Source organism: Canis lupus, chromosome 8 (assembly GCF_011100685.1).
Source record: "Canis lupus familiaris isolate Mischka breed German Shepherd chromosome 8, alternate assembly UU_Cfam_GSD_1.0, whole genome shotgun sequence".
Lineage (NCBI taxonomy): Eukaryota > Metazoa > Chordata > Mammalia > Carnivora > Canidae > Canis > Canis lupus.
This window is the reverse complement of record NC_049229.1, coordinates 21880266-21902161: the sequence shown is the minus strand read 5'-3', so window position 1 is coordinate 21902161 and position 21896 is coordinate 21880266. Positions and strand designations below refer to the sequence as shown.

Here is a 21896-nt window from a genome sequence, read left to right as displayed (position 1 = left end):
CAATTTGTATATATATTTTTTAGCTGAAAATGTTTTCATTACATTTTTAACAAGTTTTTAGAAATGGGAAACTAATTCCTTTTAAAAAATAAATTTTCTAGCAGTTAAGTAATTTAGGAACATGCTAGAAAATAGACATATGGACTTAGCCACTCTGAGCCAATCATCCAACTAGCTATAATTTTTTCTGCCTCCTCAAACATTCTCAGATAATGCTCAATGATATCCCTTTAGTTTATGTTAACCTATTAGTTTAGCTTAAACTTGATAGAGTTATATGAGGTCCTGAGATTCTTGAGTTCAGTATTTCTGCTTATTCATATTTCAAGGCAGGCAGTAGGGCAGAGTGGCAGAAATTAAAAAACAAAACAAAACAAAAAACAAAACAAAACAAAACAAAATAAACAACAACAACAAAACATGGGCTTTATTTTCTGATGGCCCTGAATTCACATGATAATTCCTCACTAGTTATGTGATTTTCTGCAGAATACTTCTTTGGGCTTCAGTTTCTGCTCCAGAAAATGCTGGTCCTAGTATCCAAGTAAACTGCTATAGTAAAGATTAATTAAGATACTATATATCTGGTAATGTGTTTCTATTGTACCTTCAGATCCACTCCTTAAGCTTCTCAACTCTCCCTTGTGCTATAGGAGTCCTACGTTTATGGACTATAACCATATGCTACTCCAGAGAATATATAATAAATAACCTGGCATACTGACTTAAATTATTTGTTGAATAAAAAAATGAATGAGCTTCCTACTACCATTAGCTATATTACTGAAATTAAATAGATAAATTAAGATCTAATGATAATAGTAGCATCTACTGATGTTATTATGCCAAGTTACAAGACCTATGATAATCATTTATCATGCATGATAATAGCAGTCAGCAAACTATGATCTACAATACACATCTTGTCGCCTTTTTTTTAATAAAGTATTATTGAAACATAGTTACCTCCATTCTTTTGTATATTTTCTGTAGCTGCATCTATGCAGCATTGAGGAGCTGAGACCAAGACTATCTGGCCCACAAAGAAGAAATATTCACTAGCTGGCCCTTTATGGGCAAAGTTTGCTGACCTAAGCTTTATAACATTTAATCTTCATAATGCTTCCATGAAATAACTATAATTTATATGCCCATTTCACATATGAGGAAACCATGATTGGAAATGTTAATTAAGTTGTACAAGCTATTGCAGTATAGATACAGAACCTTTTTAATTGATTTAAGAAAACCAGTTATACATTTCTCCAATCTCCCAAGATGTTTTCAATAAACTGTATACTCTTTGTACATCAAACTGTACATAAGGGGAAAAAAAAGCCTATTAATTTAGGCATTGTGGATTAAAAAAAAAAAGAAGGAAAGGAGAAAAATGGCACCAATAGCTATTACTCCTTTGTGTCCCTCCTTGATGCTGGAAAAGTATTTCTTACCATCTGGGCATCCTCCTCAGGAAGGTGCTTGTAGGATGACTGGCCTCTATTTTGGACCACTCTACTAGATCCTGTAGGCATTCTTGAGGGTCTCTGTTGGGTCTCAAAGCATCATCTAAGGGACAATGAGTCCTCCAGGAATCCCACCCAGGACTAATTCATCCTGTTATCCTACTCTTTCCTGTGTTCCTAACTCTGAGATGCTGGTTCTTTGCAAGTGGTCCCTCTGGATGGCAGCTCTGGAAGTGGTGGGGGATTGCTTCTTCTTAGTTTTTTTCTCTACTTTTACCTTATTCAGAAGAACAAGACTTTTTAGTGTATCATTTTATTGCCTCATTTTATTACTTAAGGGAACAATTTAATAACATTAGAAATCAGAATTCTTCTGTTAGATCGTATTTGTGAGTGCAAAGCTATTGATAATTCTGAGAACATTTTAAGTGAAAATACACTCACTGTTTGAAACCTAGGTATAATTAGCTTAAATTTGCTTGATTTTTCTAAAGAGGAAATCATAATAATATTTTATGATTTACGATATAGAAGCTTCTTTACCTTTCCTTGTACTTCTTGTGGGATAATCAGAGATAATTAAGAAATTTCCTTTGCACCAAGGCCCCATATTTGGATGTTAAGCTTGTACTGGAGAGATTTGAATCTCTGCTTTTTATTAAAAGCAGACTTCATCTCTGATACATATTCTTTCTTTATTGTTGTTATTAGTAGTATTACAATTATTTTATGCATTAATGTAAACTAATACAATATAATAATGAGGTATGTATTAAGATATTTGTATGATTAGGGCAGTCCCAGTAGCACAGCGGTTTGGCGCCGCCTGCAGCCTGGGGTGTAATCCTCGGACCCGGAATCGAGTCCCACTCAGGCTTTCTGTATGGAGTCTGCTTCTCCCTCTGCCTGTGTCTCTGTCTCTCTCTCTCTGTGTCTCTATGAATAAATAAACAAAATCTTAAAAAAAGATATTTGTATGATTATTATCATTATTGTAATTATCATCAGTAGTAGTAATAGAAATAGTAACAGTAGTATATATGTGTGTATATATGCTACTAATATATTAACAGATAATATTAATATATATAATATTATCATGTAGTATATATACCTATATGTACTTATGTATTATATAATGTATAATTACATAGTGATATATATGGTGTGTTTGTCTGTGTGTGTATATATATATATATATATATATACCATTAACATAATGAAGCTTTTATTAAATACCGTTGACTAGACACTCATTGTAATAACCAGTGTAGTGTATTGTCTAAAATTCAAGCAATGATGATTTCAAGTGCTCTTTAAATTAGTATCCAGGTTTATTCCTCAGGCCTAGCCACTTTGCTTTCTGTGATTATATCAATATATTGTATCCTGTGTTTTTGGTAATTATCACAATACCTGTTATATACATGGTGTTCAATAAATATTTGTTGAATAATTGAATAAATTACTCAATGAAAGAAATAGGAATAGAAGTACAATTAAAATTGATCAGTGGATATAAACTAAGTGGATCAGTGGATATAAACTACTAACTGGAGAAATAAACTAGGATATTTCTGGACTTAATACAAATTGATGAAAGATAGCACATAATTCATATAACAACATATTTAGAAACAAAAGCAATATAAATAATTGTGATATTTTATATGTTATAGGAAATAGTATATACTATTATATATCAAATATTTAGTTCCTAGATTTGTTTCTCAGGACCATCACCTATGTTAAAGTTAAAAAAAAAAAACCCAAAAACCTAGAGCATGTATTATATTGTCTAAAGTTTAGAGCAAATGTATTTAATTCAGCTGTTATTCCCAATTTTAATAATGTAAAGGGATATATTAAAACTGAATATGTAGAATTTTCTGGAGAAAGTATTTGGGAAAGCAAATGCAATAGTAAAGAAGAAGCAAGAACACTAGGGACTAGGTAAACATTTTATCTGTCAATTCATTCAACGTGCATTAAAAACACTTCCATCTGCTTGTGATTGTAAAAGTCCCCTGGATGCTAGTAAGTTCAATGTTATTACCTAATAATCCAGTATCACTTGCTTCAGCTAATTAATAATATCTCATATATATTCAAAGCACACTACAGTATATATGCTGGAGATTCATGGACATAACAAAGAGGCAAAATTTTAAATACTGGACACTGAAATGGGTAAATGAAGTTGAAAAATTATCAGTTTTTACAAACAATCCTGCAACATATGCCCGTGTACTATACCCCACACCTTATTTTTGCTTTTGAATGATAAACTGGAAAGTTATGAGTAAAGTTTTGATATTGACCAAAATTTCCCTTATGTTCTCCTCAGCAGGACTAAACTTTAGGCAGGTTTCTTCTTGACTATAGGCCCCTGACCTCCATTTACATAGAGCATATACTTTAGAAACCTTGAAATTATAAATTATTTTTCTACTTTTTTGAGATATAAGTTTTCTCCCAGCCTCTGGCAAGTTTTAGACCCCAGGAATGTCTTCCCCAGGAATCTGGAAACTAACCTTCTGAAATGTAATCACCAAAAAGGATAGTGTCCTTGTCACCAAGGCATTATGAGAGGGTAGGAGACTACTTTTTATAATCAATTAGCGGATAGAGATGACCTAATCATGATGACCAGTCTTACCTCTAATGTCCTCTAGCTCACCTCAGTACTTAAACACTCTTTGCCTTTCCTTTCAATGGAGTTCAGTCTTTCTCCCCAATAGCAGTAACATTGATCCATCTTGCAATATTCTTGAATCGACTCTTCCTTACCATTTTTAACAAGTGCCTAGTACAATTTCTTTTTTGACAGTATAGAATTTAAAAATAAGTTATAAAGTTTATTTATATTAACCACTCTAACAATGAACAACATTAAAAAAAATTAGTTGATGAAATTGTGGTCACTATGGTTACCTAGCCATATTTTCTTTTCTTCTCTTGGGGTGGGCAGAAGAGCCCTGTAATGGTTAATTTTATGTGTTCTCCTTGACCAGGCCATGAGGTGCCCAGATATTGGGTTAAACATTATTCTGAGTATGTACATATGTGAGGATGTTTCTGGATGGAATTAATATTTGAATTGGTAGATTTAGCACAACAGACTGCCTTTCCTAATGTGGGTGGACCTCATCCAACGAACCGAACACTTACGTAGAACAAAAAGGCTGAGTAGAAGAAACTCTTCCTACTAGACTATTGAGTTGGGACCTTGATCTTTTCCTGCCCTCAGATCCAAACTGAAATAACTGCTCTTTACTGATTTCAAGCCAGTTGGCTCTCAGGCTGGAAATTACATCATCAGTTTTCCTGGTGAGTTCTCAGGTCATCAGACTGTATCTGGAACTATACCATCGGTTCTCCCGGTCTTCAGCTTGCTGACTGCAGATGTTGGGGCTTCTTAGCCTCTACAATCATGTAAGCATAAGCCAATTCCTATGAATGTATGAATGAATTCACGAATTAATGAATGAATGGTTGTTTCTTTAGAGAACCCTGACTACACAGCCCCGGCAAATTTGGCTTTAGGTAGAACTTCTAGATGGGACAAAGCATCTGGTTATACTACTAGTGACATTTATAGGGGTTTGGCCGAACATTAATCTCTTTATGCAGGTTCCGGTCAGAGAAGAGCTATTTGTCAAGTGTTTGATTTCTGGAACTTCTTTAAATAGCCTTGACCTTCTAAAGTTGCTTCATTTATTCAATGTGAGATTTCCACATTCACCTTATAAAATTTCTGTGTCCCACTAAATAGCACATATGTAAGTGTCTTTTTGTAAAGAATAACAAAGTTGAAAAAAAATTTTTAAAAAGAATAACAACGTTGTACTATATAGTGTTAATTTTCAGATATAAAAGCTTTAATTAGTTTTAATCTGCGTATTAAAATGACAAGCTTGTGATGGTGAGGAATTATGTGACCCCCACTAGCCTGCATGCTAGGAGAATTGCTCAAGAATGGGCCCTATACATTATGAAAGGCAAGAGGCTGCAGAGCGAATGCTAGGCAGACAACAGGTATTGTGTGCCAAGGCTTTCTGAATGCCGAGTTTTAATTTGGCTTTCATAGGGCCGAGATACATCTATTTGTTACCGAGTATCTATAATGTCAACAAAATGTAACCAGAGTCCATAATATCTTTAAAGCATTATAACATGGTTAGAATTTTATAAATAGTTTTCTTTAGGTCCTCTTTGATCTAATGATGTAATTAAAATAAAATGAAAATCAGAATTATGGAACTTTATTTTCATGAATATTCTGTCTTTGTGTCAGTGTAATTCTACGAACCATGCAGTCTCTAGTTTAACTAATAGTTTCAGGAAATTAAAATAATTGATGACAAAAAGTAATTTCTCCATATAATTTTCTCATCTTTCAAAAAAATTTCACACTATATAGCTACTAGAAGATTCCCTACTTAAATCATACTCATGTCTATCAAACAAATGATCAACTGATTTAAAATTAACACAGTTGAAAGGATGAAGCATAGAATATACTGTAGTGCTCTGCTATTATTTAGGAGCTTATTTTTCACTATGATTAAGAGGATATTTCTTTTACTTCTTTTTCAATTGGAGAACAGAAGATTTAAACCCTTTGCACCTATGGAGGCTACATAGGATTTGGGTCTACAAGTGTTGTAGTGTCCTTTTTACTCTGGAGATGGAGATAATTATGCCAGTCTAAATCTTGGTGAGTGAAAAAGAAGGTAACAGTAAATATTTATACTGCTTATCAACTATAATGAATCATCTTTCAATTTTCCTCATTTGCATGGCTAACTGACTGAAAGCCCGTAGAAGTTGGAGATCAAGAATTCAATTAACTTTCCTGCTGAATTTTGATAATAGTTCTTTAATAAATGGTGGTGATGATATAAAAAAGTTAATGCATGTTGCTGAGAAGGTTGCTTGAGTCAGGCCCAAATGGTTGCAAAATTCTCCATGACCCACATTTTAGACTGAAAACTAAATGAAAACTGGAGGATTATTAAAAAGTTTTATTCATTGTGTTGGTCTTCTTCTGATTTCCTACACTAAATTCAGCTGTGAGTTACAAAGTTAAATTTGCCTTTTCCTCATTTTGTCCCAATTGCTCATTTTCTCTGTTAAAAAAATAGAAAAATATTTTAAGCTCAAAAGAATTTTGGTATTTCTGTCACCTTTGTTCTGAAGACAAATTTGAAATACTATATTATTTCAATTAGGCAAAAATAGTTGAGATATAAGACATTACCTGAGAATTAATAGGTGTTAGGAAGTGCTGATACCTTGGGTAAGCTGATAGCTACTGATTTCTTAGTAAAACAGAGTTTTAAGGGACTGCTTGGTGGCTCAGAGGTTGGTTGAGTGTCTGCCTTTTTCTCAGGTCAAGATCCTGGGGTCCTGGGATTGAGTCCCTTATCAGGCTCCTGCCAGGGAGCCTACCTCTTCCTCTGCCTATGTCTTTGCTTCTCTCTGTGTGTCTCTCCTGAATAAATAAATAAAATCTTGAAAAAAATCACAGATTTTTAAATCATTATTGCATTTCTGAGATAAAACAAAAACCAAATAATGTGGTCCAACGATTTTTATTCCTTGTCTTATAAAGTTATTTTCCTATATTATTCTTTTTTTCATATCTGTTCTATTCTTTCACTGTGACTTTCTACTTTATTCTTCAACTTAAATAAAATAGTTTTGTGCATCTGCTAAAAGAAAGGTACTGTCCTAAACACCATAGGGAATGTGAATATTGTGAAGGCTGTCTTTGTCCTTCAAAGGCACACAGTTCTGTGAGAATCTCTTCAGGTAAATGAAACATAAAGCCAACTGATTTACCATTACTCTAGAGTTACAAAATACAAAGAAAGAAAGGTAGCCATACTTCAATTGCTTATAGAGGAATCCACTAAGTCCTCTGGAGAAAAAAAGTAGACTAGAAGTAAAATTTTTCCTGGGTCTGTATATCAGTTAGAATTGATTTTTTTAAATGAGTTACAGAAACTCTACTATAGAAGCTTAGGCAAATAAAAGATTTAATTTTCTCGCATGAAAGTCATCTAGAAGTGGGTAGTCCATGGAGATTATAGCAATCCAAAACTTTCATGAAGGAACCAGAAACTTTTTCCCTTTTTGCTCTATCATCCCTAGTGACAATATTACAAATATAACATATTCCAGGCAGTAGGAAGGATAGCATGAGAAAATATAACACGTGTACTTTTATATTCCTGTCATACTGCACCAACTAGCGGCACAGGTAAATTTAGTATTTTAGTTTTCCAGCCTTTGGAAGGTAAGAAAAACAGAAAGAGATTGGAATCTGTGTTGAGTGTCCCAATTTATAATGACTATAACAATTCAAATATTTGACTTTATACAACCTCTCAGAATTGGAAAGATATGGTATTACTTTTTTTGTCATTTTGGACTGCTACAATAAAAATACCATAGACTAGGTCGTTTAAACAGCAAACATTTATTTCTCACAGTCCTGGAGGGTGTGAAGTCCAGGATCAAGGTCTTGGCTGACCTGGTGTCTGCTGAGGTTAGGCTTCTGACTAGTAGAAAGCTGCCTTTTTGCTATATACTCACTGACAGGGAAATGGGGTGTTGGGAGAGGAAGGGAGAAAGAGAGAGAGGTAGAAGAGAGAGGAAGCTCTCCGATGTCTCTAATGTAAGAGAACTAATCCCATCATAATGGTCCCACTCTCATGACCTAATTAACCCCCAAAGGCCCCATCTCCAAATACTATTACATTGGGAATTATGGTTTCAACATATGAATTTGAGGTGGGGTGCAAACATGCAGTCTATAACATTCCATCCCTGGACACCCAGAATTCATCTTTCCTTCGTGACAAATGCATCTATTTCATCCCAATACCCTCAAATGTCTGAACTCACTCCAGCATCAATTCTAAATCTAACGTCCAAAGTCTTATCTCAATATCATCTAAATCAGATATGGTTGAGACTTGAGGTACTAGTTATCCTGAGGCAAAATTCCTCTCTAGCTGTGAAACTGAGAGGGAGGGAGGAGAGAGAGCACATGAGTGGGGGGAGGGGCAGGGGGGAAAACCTTCCAGCTGATCCCCCCGGAGCATGGAGCCCAATCCGTTACTTGATCCCATGACCCATGAGATCATGACCTGAGCTGAAATCAAGAATCAGACACTCAACGAACGATAGAGGTTACCCAGGTGCCCCTCTATCTCTTCTTAAAAGGATACTAATTCTGTTGTGAGGGCTCCATTCTCATATCCTAATTACCATCCAAAGACCCCATCTCCACATTCCATCAAGTTGAGACTTTGAGTTTCAACGTATGAGTTTGGGGGACACAAATATGTAGTCCATAACATTTTGTATATATGTAGAGTGTATATATGTTGAAACCCCACAAGTATAGAAAAATTAATGGAAACACTATACACAAAAATTGATGTCTTATTTTTGGCAATCAAGTTCTTATAACTATAAAACTTACATATGTATATTTTTATTGGAGTTTGATTTGCCAACATATAGTATAACACGCAGTGCCCATCTTGTCAAGTGCCCCCCTCAGTGCCCATCACCCAGTCACCCCATCCCCCCACCCACCACCCCTTGTTCGTTTCCCAGAGTTAAGAGTCTATCATGTTTTGTCACCCTCTCTGATTTTTCCCACTCATTTTCTCTCTTTTCCCCTATAATCCTTTTCACTATTTTTTATATTCCCTGAATGAATGAAACCATATAATGATTGTACTTCTCCGATTGACTTACTTCACTCAGCATAATACCCTCCAGTTCCATCCATGTTGAAGCAAATGGTGGGTATTCGTCATTTCTATTGGCTGAGTAATATTCCATTGTATATATACACCACATCTCCCACACAAATCTTAAGATTATTTGTTCTAACTCTCTGAAGAAAGTCTATAGTATTTTGATAGGGATTGCATTGAGCGTATAAATTGCCCTGGGTAGCATTGACATTTTCACAATATTAATTCTTCCAATCCATGAGCATGGAATATTTTTCCATCTCTTTGTGTCTTCGTCAATTTCTTTCAGAAGTGTTCTGTAGTTTTTAGGGTATAGGTCCTTTACCTCTTTGGCCAGGTTTATTCCTAGGTATCTTATGCTTTTGGGTGCAATTGTAAATGGGATTGACTCCTTAATTTCTTTTTCTTCAGTCTCATTGCTAGTGTCTAGAAATGCCACAGATTTCTGAACATTGATTTTGTATCCTGCCACATTGCTGAATTGCTGTATGAGTTCTAGCGATCTTGAGGTGGAGTCTTTTGGGTTTTCTATGTACAGGATCATGTCATCTACGAACCTTCTTAGCTTCCCCATACTCTAATCTTATCAGATATTTATACCTATAAATATATAAGGTGATATTCAATATGTTTAGTAACCATAATGATAAATGAACTGATCAATCAGAACTGACAGACTTTTGTGCTGAAGGAGGTCCCAGAAACCTGCTTTGCTAGCATTAAGCCTACTGCTACTGGATTCTGAGCTGTGGAATTTCTTTAGTGGTTCCTAGAAAGGACTGGGATTGGAATAAGACATGTGGGCACCTTGGCAGGACATAAACTGCAACATACCAGTAATATCAGCTGAATATTGCAGTACTGTTTCTAAATTCTATTTCAGGGATTGATTTGTGTATTAATCCTGTGCCAACACCACAATTATTTTTCAGTATAAGTGCAAATTCTTAGAAGCAGTTTCAGATTTACAGCAAAGTTGAGAGAAATGTAATAGATTTCCCATATACCTACTGCCCTTATACATGTAGAGCTTCCCCCATTATCAACATCATGCACCAGAATCATACAATTTTACCGAAAGGATGAACCAACATTGACACATCATAGTCACCCAAATTCTACAGTTTATCTTGGAGATCACTCTTGGTATTTTATATTTTATTGTTTCATATAATGTATCATGGCATACATCCATTAGTATGATACACATAGTATTTTCACTGCCAAAAAATTCTCTATGCCTGCCTGTGCATCTCTTTGGTTCATGCCTACCAACCACTTATCCTTTTATTGTCTTCATAGTTTTGTCTTTTCCAGTTATGTCATATATTTGAAATAATAAGTATGTGACCTTTTCAGATTGGCTTATTTCACTTAGTAATATAGATTTAAGAATCCTCCATGTCTTAAAAAAGAAAGATCTTTTATGTATTTTTATGGCTTGACAGTTCATTTCTTTTTAGTGCTGAATAATATTATGTTGCCTGGATGTACTACTGTTTATTAATCCATCCACCCACTGAAGAGCACAGCTGCTTCCAAGTTTTGGCATTTGTGAATAAGGCTGCTAAACACTCATGCAGAGAATGATTTGTTAATAGTTTGTTGAGGATTTTTTCAGTATCAGTCTACAGTTTTCTTGTAATGTCTTTATTGGGTTTGGTGTTAGGGAAATGCTGGCCTTGTAGAATGAGTTGGATAGTGTTACTTCTGCTTCTACTCTCTGGAAGAGATTGAGAAGAATTGGCATAATTTTTTCCGATGAATCCATCTAGGTCTGACGATGTCTCTTTTGGGAGGTAGAAGGTTGTTAATTATTGATTCAATTTCTATAATAGATATAGGTCTATTTATATTATATATTACTTCTTGTGTGAGTTTTAACAGATTGTGTCTTTCAAAAGAATTAGTCCATTTCATTTAGGCTATCTTGTGTCCCCCCTTTTTTCTTTGTTAGCCTGGCTAGAGACTTAAAGATTCTGTTGAACTTTACAGAGAACCAGCTTTTGGCTTGTTGTTGATTTTCTTTATTTATTATTTCAATTTTATTGATCTCTACTCTAATTATTAGTATTTCTTTTATTCTACTTATTTTGAATTTAATTTGCCTTTCTTTTTCTAGTTTCCTAAGGTAGGAACTTAGATGATTAGTTTAGACCTTTCTTGTTTTCTAATATGTGATGTGCATTCAATGCTATAAGTTTCCCTCAAAGCACTGCTTTCACTGCATCACACAAATTTTGATAATTTCTGTTTTTGTTTTAATTTGGTTCAGAATATTTCAAAATTGCTCTTGAGATTTCTTCTTTCATTTTATTTAGAAGTATGGTATTGATTTATTGATTCTCTTTATTTTAGCTTTATCTAGTTATGTTTCTATTATTGATTTCTAGTTCAGTCTACTGTAATCCGAGAGGAGATAATTCTTTTAAATTTATTCTTTTAAATTTATTATGGAATGTTTTATGACCCAGAATGTGGTCTGTCTTGGCAGCTATTCCATGGGAGCTTGAGAAAAATGCATATCCTGGCACTATTGGATAAAATAGTCTATAGATGTCAATTATATCCAGTTGATTGATGGTGTTGTTGAGTTCAACCATGTGCCTTACTAAGTTTCAGTCTTCTAGATCTGGCCATTTCTGACAGAGGGATGTTGAAAATAATTATGATAGTATATTCATCTATTTTTTTTTTGCAGATCTATAAATTTTTGCCTTATGTAGTCTGAAATTCTGTTGTTACGTGCATACTTATTAAGAACTGCTGTATATTCCTGGACAACTGACTCTTTCACTATTAAGCAATGCCTTCCCTTATCCCTGATAACTTTCCTTACTTTAAATTCTGGGTGTGAAATGAAAATAGCTACTTCTTTCTTTTGATAATGTTATTGTGGCATATTTTTCTCCTACTTTTAATCTATATGTGTCTTAATATTTATAATGAATTTCTCATAGCAACATATAGTTTGGTCATTTTTTTTTTATCCACTCTGACAATCTCTGTCTTTTGATTGGTGCATTTAGACCATTGACATATCACATGATTATTGATATAGTTGGATTAGTATCTACCATATTCATTACTGTGTTCTATTTGTTGCCCTTGTTTTTTGTTCCTATTTTTGTCTTTACTCTTTTTCTGCCTTTTGTGATTTTAATTGAACATTTTCTGTGATTCCATTTTTTTTCTCCTTCCTTAATGTTGAGAGTTTAACTAAGCTGCTGAGGTATTGCTACCTCTGCATCCATTTTGTTTGACCAAGAAGCCTGCAGTGACTAACTCTAGCCTCTCATATAAGTACATGTCCTAGTTAGAAGCCTACAGGATCACAAGTAAATGTTAAATTCTTGATATGACTTCCCCAGAAGCTTTGTGATCAACAGTCTTCCCTGCCTCCCAAAACCTTTCCTCTTATGTGCTCCTTAGATAAGAACTCTGGGACTAACTAAAATCTTATTGTTTTGGTTTGCATTGACCAATCTAGACTTAGTCTGAGATCCTTTTAGTACTCTGTCCACATATCTTAAAAAATATATTCACTCCATGACCCATCTCTCCCTCTATATGTACTCTGTCTTGACCTCTGCAGTGGCTTCTTGAATTTTGTCAGGTACTTCAGCCAAGATCCATAAGTAGTTAAATCCAGTTGGGCTGGATTTGAGTATTTTTCTTTTTCCAGGTGAAATGCTAGAGCCAGTTGGAGTTGGGCATTTCCCTTCAGGAAGCAAGAGGGAATTTTTTTTTTTTTCTGAAATTTATTATGGGAATCTAGTCAAGATCTCTAGGTAAATTCCACAATATTGTGGAGCCCTCTTGGAACTTTCAACTCAGAGTTGTCAGCACTTAGCCTCCAGCAATTTGTCAATTATAGGTCAAATTTTCCTACTCCAGCACTGGTTCCCCTGGCAATTTCTGCTGAAAAGTCTCTGCTCCAAGAAGTCATGACTCTCTACATTCATCAATCTGTCTCTCTAATCTTGGGAGCAGAAGTGTGTTCTGTGTCCTCCCTTCATATATGGACCCAATAAGAGTTGATTTTTCAGTCTATTCAGTTTTTTATTTGTTGTGAGGTCAGACTTTAAAGCTTTTTACATGGGGAAATGAAAACTGGCAGTCTTGGGATCCCTGGGTGGCGCAGCGGTTTGGCGCCTGCCTTTGGACCAGGGCGCGATCCTGGAGCCCCGGGATCGAGTCCCACGTCGGGCTCCCGGTGCATGGAGCCTGCTTCTCCCTCTGCCTATGTCTCTGCCTCTCTCTCTCTCTCTGTGTGACTATCATAAATAAATTTGAAAAAATAAAAAAAAAGAATATTTAAAAAAAAAAAAGAAAACTGGCAGTCTTCACAATATTTTTAGTTAATGTATTTTATAGCATATTTTATAGATTAATCTCCTAATTATATTTTTTAGAAAATAATTTTATATTTTCAGGCAAAATTTCTTCTAGCTTAACTTAAGAATCAGTTTTTTTAAGGTACTTAAAACTTCTTATTGTGATTTTCTTTAAAATTAAATTGAATTTGTGGAACACTAACTACTAAGATATTGAGCTTCATCTAAGAACATGGTATCTACCTTGATGAGAACCAGATAGGATAGGATAACTTATTCAATGGAGAGATATTTGGCATTACTATTTAAGTTCTCTTGACTTTTAGAATCAAGTCCTTCTAACTGTATAAAATATCACATTCTTAGCTCACCTACTATAATTACAAGGTCACTGACTCACTTTAAAATCCTGTTGTGCCCTTGCCCTTCAGAATCTTCTACTAGATTTCTCTTAAAGAATTCACCATAAACTCACTGTCCAGTTTATACCCTTGAAAAGGTCTACAAGTTTATCTTAAATAAGTCCTCACTGAACACAAAGTACATTCACAAATCAATTTCTAAAAATACACAGCTCTTGGATCTATGTAAATTAACCTTGGTTTTATATATGTGTCTCTCTATATGAGTGTGTGTATATATATATGCATACACACATATAGAAATATATATTTTAATATATGATCTTATATAATTTCCACAGATCTTATTTTTAGCAGTTTATATTTTTCTTGATGTGGTAATTTAATTTTCATTGTCAGAAGCTTTTGGATTTGATGATCATGCTCAACAACGGACTTTTACAGGTTTTCCCTGTGACTTGGCAGCTTTGTAGATTAAAGTGTTATAGAATGGTGTGAAGAAGGCGACTTTACATATGAAAATACCTTAATTAGCTAAATAAATATATTTAACTTATTTCACTATTGGACTATAGACTTCTTAAGAACATAACATGAGTCTGAATTAAATTTTTATATTCCAGGGTGCTGAGTGTAACTATTTTGTGACTGGTAGGTGGATGTAGTGATCTAAGGTATTGAAGATAATTAACATCCATTGAGTACCTGCTGTGTGTGTCAGTTTGCTAAGCACTTTCCATGAATTTTACCTTTTTCAATAAAGCTCTGAAGTAAGTACTACTATACTTATTTTACATATGGCTCAGAAATATTAAGAAACTTGCTAAAGTTCTCAGCATTAAACAATTATGGAACTATAGTCAATCTAGGCAATTTGATGTCAGAAGTTCATCTTGAATCTAAGCTAAGTTTTTGGTCCTGCCTATATATGCTTCCTACAGATCCCTTATATTGTGTCTAATATTCTGGTCAGGCCTTAGGAGACCTAAGGCCAAGGTGAGCTCAGCCGCTGACTAACAATGAGACTTTGACCATTGTTTCTTACTTCTAACAGAAATAGTTTGTGTCACAGGCACTTTATGATGTATTATTTAAGTAGTTGTAATGACAGGCAAAATAATGCACTCTCTACCTCCAAATATCTACATCCAAATCCCTAGAACCTGTGAATATGTTGTTAAAAGGGAAGAGGAATTGGGCAGCCCAGCTGGCTCAGTGGTTTAACGCCACCTTCAGCCCAGGGTGTGATTCTGGAGACCCAGGGTCGAGTCTCACATCTGGCTCCCTGCATGGAGTTTACTTCTCCCTCTGCCTATGTCTCAGTCTCTCTCTCTCTCTCTCAAATAAATAAATAAATAAATAAATAAATAAATAAATCTTTAAAGAATGGAATAGGAATTAAGATTATTCATAGAATTAAGGTTGTTAATCAGCTGGCGCTGAGATAGGGAGGGTATCCTGGTTTATCCAAGTATGCTTAATGTTATTAACAGGTCTTTATAAGAGAAGGAGAGAGGGAGAAGCAGGAGAGGTAGAAGAGGTAGGAGAGTTGATGTCAGAGTGGAAAGAAATGCACCAGGAGCCAAGAACTTCTGGCAGCCTCTAAAGCCAGAAAAGGTAAGATAACATTTACCTTAGAGCCTCCAAAAGGAATTCAAGCCTGCTAATACCTTGGTTTTAACTTAGTGTGAGCCTTGCAGGTCTCTGGCCTCCAGAATTGTAAGATAATGAATTCATGTTTTATAATTCACCAAGTTTGTGATGACTTTTTTTTTTTTCAGTAGTAATAGGAAACTAATATAATTACCATTATAAAACTGTAACATAGATACCATTTTCCTAGTTTTGTGGATATGAAAAGGAGGTTCGAAGTTCAAATGGCATATTAAATACAGATCAGGAAATTAACTCAAGTATTTGGACTCCAAATCCAATGCACTTTTTACTGTAAATCGGGGAGTGTGGATGACAGGCTCTCTAAGGTCCATCTAGCTATAACATTTCATGACTTAATGTGTCAAATGAAATCACAGACTAAAATGTGAGGATTTTTTGGCTCAGTTCTCAGAGTGTTTCTATACCAGAAAAGTTGTGGCATTTTTTGCTGCATACCAAAATAGGTGGGGATTTTGTTTTTGTTTTTGTTTTTTCCAAATGTGAGCCTTTTAGTCTTTGCTCCTGGCTCTGAAGTTTAGCTACTTAGGCTCTTTCATTTACCTAAGTAGTTTTTCTCCTTCTGTGCCTGTTAAGGATTTACTGACAGTCACTAAACTGACTTTCTGCTGACAGAAACTAATTTTTGCTTGACCCACTTCTTGAATGAGAGTTGTCTTTCAACAATTCAAAACATTTTGGACAAGGAGGATTAAATTTGTCATTTGTTATGAAGCCTATTACATTATTTATTTATCTATGTGTGAGAGAGAGCATGAAACAGCAGTGAGAAGGGTAAAGGGAGAGAGAGAATCTCAAGCAGACTACCTGCTGAACACAGAGATGGATGTGGGGCTCAATCTCAGGACCCTGAGATCATGACCTGAGCTTAAATCAAGAGTTGGACACTTCACTTAACTCATTGAGCCATTTGGGTACGCCTATAGTTTCTTATATACATGTTAATTAATATATGTTTATATACTAATATAAATACCTTTAAAATATTTTTAATTTTTTTTTAAAGATTTTATTTATTTATACATGAGAGACACACACTGAGGGGGGGAGGGGTGGGCAGAGACACAGGCAGAGGGACACAGGCTCCCTCATGGAGCCTGACGTGGGACTCGATCACGGGTCTCCAGGATCACATTCTGGGCTGAAGGCGGCGCTAAACAGCTGAGCCACCCAGGCTGCCCTTTAAAATATTTTTCACTTATAAATTTTACTTTTTAGTTTTAGCATTTTATTTTCAATAACTATTCACAGGATTTAGAGAAAAGTGTGTAGAAAAATAATCTATATTCTGATCAGATAATTCTTTGCTGACCTTTCACACACAGAAAAAAAAAGAAATAATCTATGCAGATGGATAGAAAATATGAACAGAATAGGTTGATGTAGAATGAAAGAAAAAGGAAATGATTTTTATGTGACTGGTTAAGTATATGTGCATACTTATTAAATTTGATAAAATTTAATCACTTTCTATAAGCAGCATCACATATTAGTATAGTATATGATGTACCCAAACAAGAGAAAGTTCTCCATGGGATGCTGCTTACCTGATCTGGTTGTAACACTTCTAAGTGTTTTTTGTTATTTTGGCTTTGGTTTTTGTTGAATTATTTTTAAGCTCCTTAGGAGTTTTGTCAGAAACACTGTTGCCAGGGTGGGCAAGAGCATTAAAGTGTAGAGGAATGTCCCTGTCATTGAGGAGCTCTGATATTCACTGGGGCTACAGATTATGTCTGAAAAGTTAAATATTAAAATAGAATTCAATGCAAAAGCATAGTATGTACATAACTAACTTACAAATACATCAATATGTTTTAATATTTCATTGAAATGTGTAATATGCAAAGGTGAAAACGAAACCTTTTGTATGTATGGATTATGAATCATTTGAATGCATGTAATATCACTTATTGGGCACTCTTATATCAGGAACTTTATATGCATGAACATAATGATCCCAACAATGGTATAGTGTATCATTATTTTTCCTATTTTATAAATCAGGAAACTAAGGGAGAAGTTAGGTAATATGATGGAGATCACAGGCTAGAAATTCATTGTGAAAATATAACCAGGAACTTTTGATGCCAAATACACGTTTGTTTTTCTGTGTTTTATTGTCATTGTCTGGATAAAAATTCTCTAGTTTTCTTACCCTGGTTATAAACTATTTATAAACTTATAAAGATGCTAGCAATATTTTATCAGGTACAAACACCTTTGAGGCTGATTTGCTACTCAAAGATGAACAATTTGATTTTAGAAATACCTTCTTCCAGGGAAAGAATAGCATTCCAAATGATTTTAAGCAAGTACCTATGCTATAAAAGTAGAACAGTGGAATAACAGATCAGTAGTTAAATTGTGAAAATTCAGAAGTTTATTCATAAGCAGAAGACACCATTTTTGCATTAATTATATAGTTATTAAAATGTTTTCAATTGTTCCTTTTTCTAGAATCAGAGTTACTGCCAAGTAATCATTTGTTCATCCAGTAGTCATTTGTTAATAATGGAAAGGAACCATATGTGGCAAAGTTTAACTCTAGTTGAAATTATTGTGTGCTTTTGTATAAGGTTATGAATTGCTATTTTGAATCAATCTCAGGATTTATTTGTGGAGAAAATATGGCACAAACTGCTACTAATTAACTCCTCATCCATTGTGAGAACATTATGTACTAAAATCAATGAATTGGACCCCAAAAGAGTCCATGTTGAAAGCTTTATAACACATGAATAAAAATAAAAATATATGTGTTTGCATTCTAAAACAATTTCATGGAGATGGAATTTAATGATAGTGATTTTTAAGTAGAAATATTTTAAGTTAATGGACTCAATTAGAATCTAGGTTATATTGATTTAAGGCTTAACTTTCTTTTTCTTTTCTTTTAAAGATGTTATTTATTCATGAGAGTCAGAGAGAGGCAGAGACATAGGTAGAGGGAGAAGCAGGCTCCTCACAGGGATCCTGATATGGGACTCGATCCCTAAACTGGGATCACACCCTGAGCCAAAGGCAGAAGCTTAACCGCTAAGCCACCCAGGTATCCCAAGGCTTAATTTTCTGAATGTCTTTTCTGAAGACATTTTCTAATATATCAAAGCTGGTGTAATTGTCATATATACAAATTACACATGTATGTGCATGTGCACATGTGTGGGTATGTGCATATATGTAACCTTAATCAGAATGAATTACCAATTCATACAGTTCTATTTTAGTCTGCCCTGAGATGCCTTTTTTTTTTTTTTAAATCAGTGTTTCATTTGGGAAAAGGGGCATTTCTTTGGATACACATATGCTGGCTAACAGTTATTTTATAATAATGGTTTTTGTCAGCAATGTGTAAAGAGGTAAAGGAGTTGCATTGGATGGGTAATTTAAGAGTAAATTAATATTAATATTAAATTTGCGATCCAGCCAGACTTTATTGACTTAATTGCTGACCATATCTCAGACATTTTACATTTACAGTATTTCATTCATTCTAAGTTGCATATTTTTAGTTTTCATTGATACATCCTGATTTCAGAGGTCAAAATACAATTGAGGATGTTTTACAATTGTTGACCAGAAAGCAGTTGCTATGTAGTTTCTATTATTATGCATGCAGGGATTTGGTTATAGACATTTATTTCCACATCAACTGAATATGTGCATTGTATTACTGTAAATGTTGAATTTGACATTTAAATGTCAAATAACTTAGATAATTTGAGAAAGGAGTACAGTTGCTGCCTGAAAACCTGCCAGTGATAAATTATGGTAAAATAAATAATCCTTAAAATGTATAGACTTAAATGGTATTTAGAAACTAAGATCTGTGCTCGCTTCGGCAGCGCATATACTAAAATGGAACGATACAGAGAAGATTAGCATGGCCCTTGCGCAAGGATGACACGCAAATTCGTGAAGCGTTCCATATTTTTGAAAACCATATCTGGGGGCATCACAATGCCAGATTTCAGGTTGTACTACAAAGCTGTGGTCATCAAGACAGTGTGGTACTGGCACAAAAACAGACGCATAGATCAGTGGAACAGAATAGAGAATCCAGAAGTGGACCCTGAACTTTATGGGCAACTAATATTCGATAAAGGAGGAAAGACTATCCATTGGAAGAAAGACAGTCTCTTCAATAAATGGTGCTGGGAAAATTGGACATCCACATGCAGAAGAATGAAACTAGACCACTCTCTTGCACCATACACAAAGATAAACTCAAAATGGATGAAAGATCTAAATGTGAGACAAGATTCCATCAAAATCCTAGAGAAGAACACAGGCACACCCTTTTTGAACTCGGCCACAGTAACTTCTTGCAAGATACATCCACGAAGGCAAAAGAAACAAAAGCAAAAATGAACTATTGGGACTTCATCAAGATAAGAAGCTTTTGCACAGCAAAGGATACAGTCAACAAAACTCAAAGACAACCTACAGAATGGGAGAAGATATTTGCAAATGACCTATCAGATAAAGGGCTAGTTTCCAAGATCTATAAAGAACTTATTAAACTCAACAGCAAAGAAACAAACAATCCAATCATGAAATGGGCAAAAGACATGAAGAGAAATCACACAGAGGAAGACATAGACATGGCCAACATGCACATGAGAAAATGCTCTGCATCACTGCCATCAGGGAAATACAAATCAAAACCACAATGAGATACCACCTCACACCAGTGAGAATGGGGCAAATTAACAAGGCAGGAAACAACAAATGTTGGAGAGGATACGGAGAAAAGGGAACCCTCTTACACTGTTGGTGGGAATGTGAACTGGTGCAGCCACTCTGGAAAACTGTGTGGAGGTTCCTCAAAGAGTTAAAAATAGACCTGCCCTACGACCCAGCAATTGCACTGTTGGGGATTTACCCCAAAGATACAAATGCAATGAAACGCCGGGACACCTGCACCCCGATGTTTATAGCAGCAATGGCCACGATAGCCAAACTGTGGAAGGAGCCTCGGTATCCAACGAAAGATGAATGGATAAAGAAGATGTGGTTTATGTATACAATGGAATATTACTCAGCTATTAGAAATGACAAATACCCACCATTTGCTTTAACGTGGATGGAACTGGAGGGTATTATGCTGAGTGAAGTAAGTCAGTCGGAGAAGGACAAACATTATATGTTCTCATTCATTTGGGGAATATAAATAATAGTGAAAGGGAATATAAGGGAAGGGAGAAGAAATGTGTGGGAACTATCAGAAAGGGAGACAGAACGTAAAGACTGCTAACTCTGGGAAACGAACTAGGGGTGGTAGAAGGGGAGGAGGGCGGGGGGGTGGGAGTGAATGGGTGACGGGCACTGGGGGTTATTCTGTATGTTAGTAAATTGAACACCAATAAAAAATAAATTAAAAAAAAAAGAAAAAGAAACTAAGATCTGATCCTAAGTGTTGCTTATTGCTAATGGTGTCACTATTTTTATACGATACACTTATTTACTTGTATATTTACTTTTATATTACTAGGGTAATATAAAATAGTTCCAGAATTGCTAACCCACTCTCCTGTGAGAAACTATTTTACCAACTAGATTACAGTGTTGCTTAATATTACATTTTATTTAGCCTCCTAGTTAAAACCCTAAAGTTTAAATGAGCTCTCCAGTACATTTTCAGACAGACTTAAAAAATCAGAAGAATGTGATCTCCCCATTCTGGTTTAAACATGAAAGAGGGCGACAAAAGGAATGTAGACAGCCTCTAGAAGCTGAAATCAACCCTGGCTGATAGCCAGCAAGGAAATGGGAACTAAATTTTTAAAAATAATAATAACCTAAATACGGGAAAAAGTAGACTCTTCCCCAAAACTTTGAGTAAGGGAGGCAGCTTTGCCAAATCTCTACATCAGCGTGTGATATCACAGAGAAAACCAGCCAAGCCAACCAGAATTTCTGACCTATAGAACAATGAGATGATTAATTTTGTGGTAATGTGACCAAAACAGAAAATGAATATAGTGTCCTTCCCAAAAATTAATAACTTCTATCATGAGAAAAGATCAAATGCATCCAAAATACTCAACCTGTATTCTTCAAAGATGTCAAAGTCCTGAAACACAAGGAATAGGAACAAATAGAAGGGATTACAATGACAATGGCAACTCCATGCTGTATGAGTCTTCAACTCATTTGAACTGAAACAAAGAGTAACAGTCATGAGAGAACTGTTGATGTGAAATGAAGTCTGCAGTTTGGTTTATAGTATTCTACCAATATTAATCTCTAAAATTTCAGAATTATACTATCATCACA

General features: G+C 34.9%; 1 non-coding gene across 1 annotated transcript; it reads left to right on the top strand.

Annotated features, from left to right (window-relative positions):
• Positions 1–19446: 19446 nt before the first annotated feature.
• Positions 19447–19552, top strand: LOC119873169. Its single transcript, XR_005363950.1, has one exon. It is a non-coding gene; the product is annotated as a U6 spliceosomal RNA (small nuclear RNA).
• The last annotated feature ends 2344 nt before the right edge of the window (positions 19553–21896 follow it).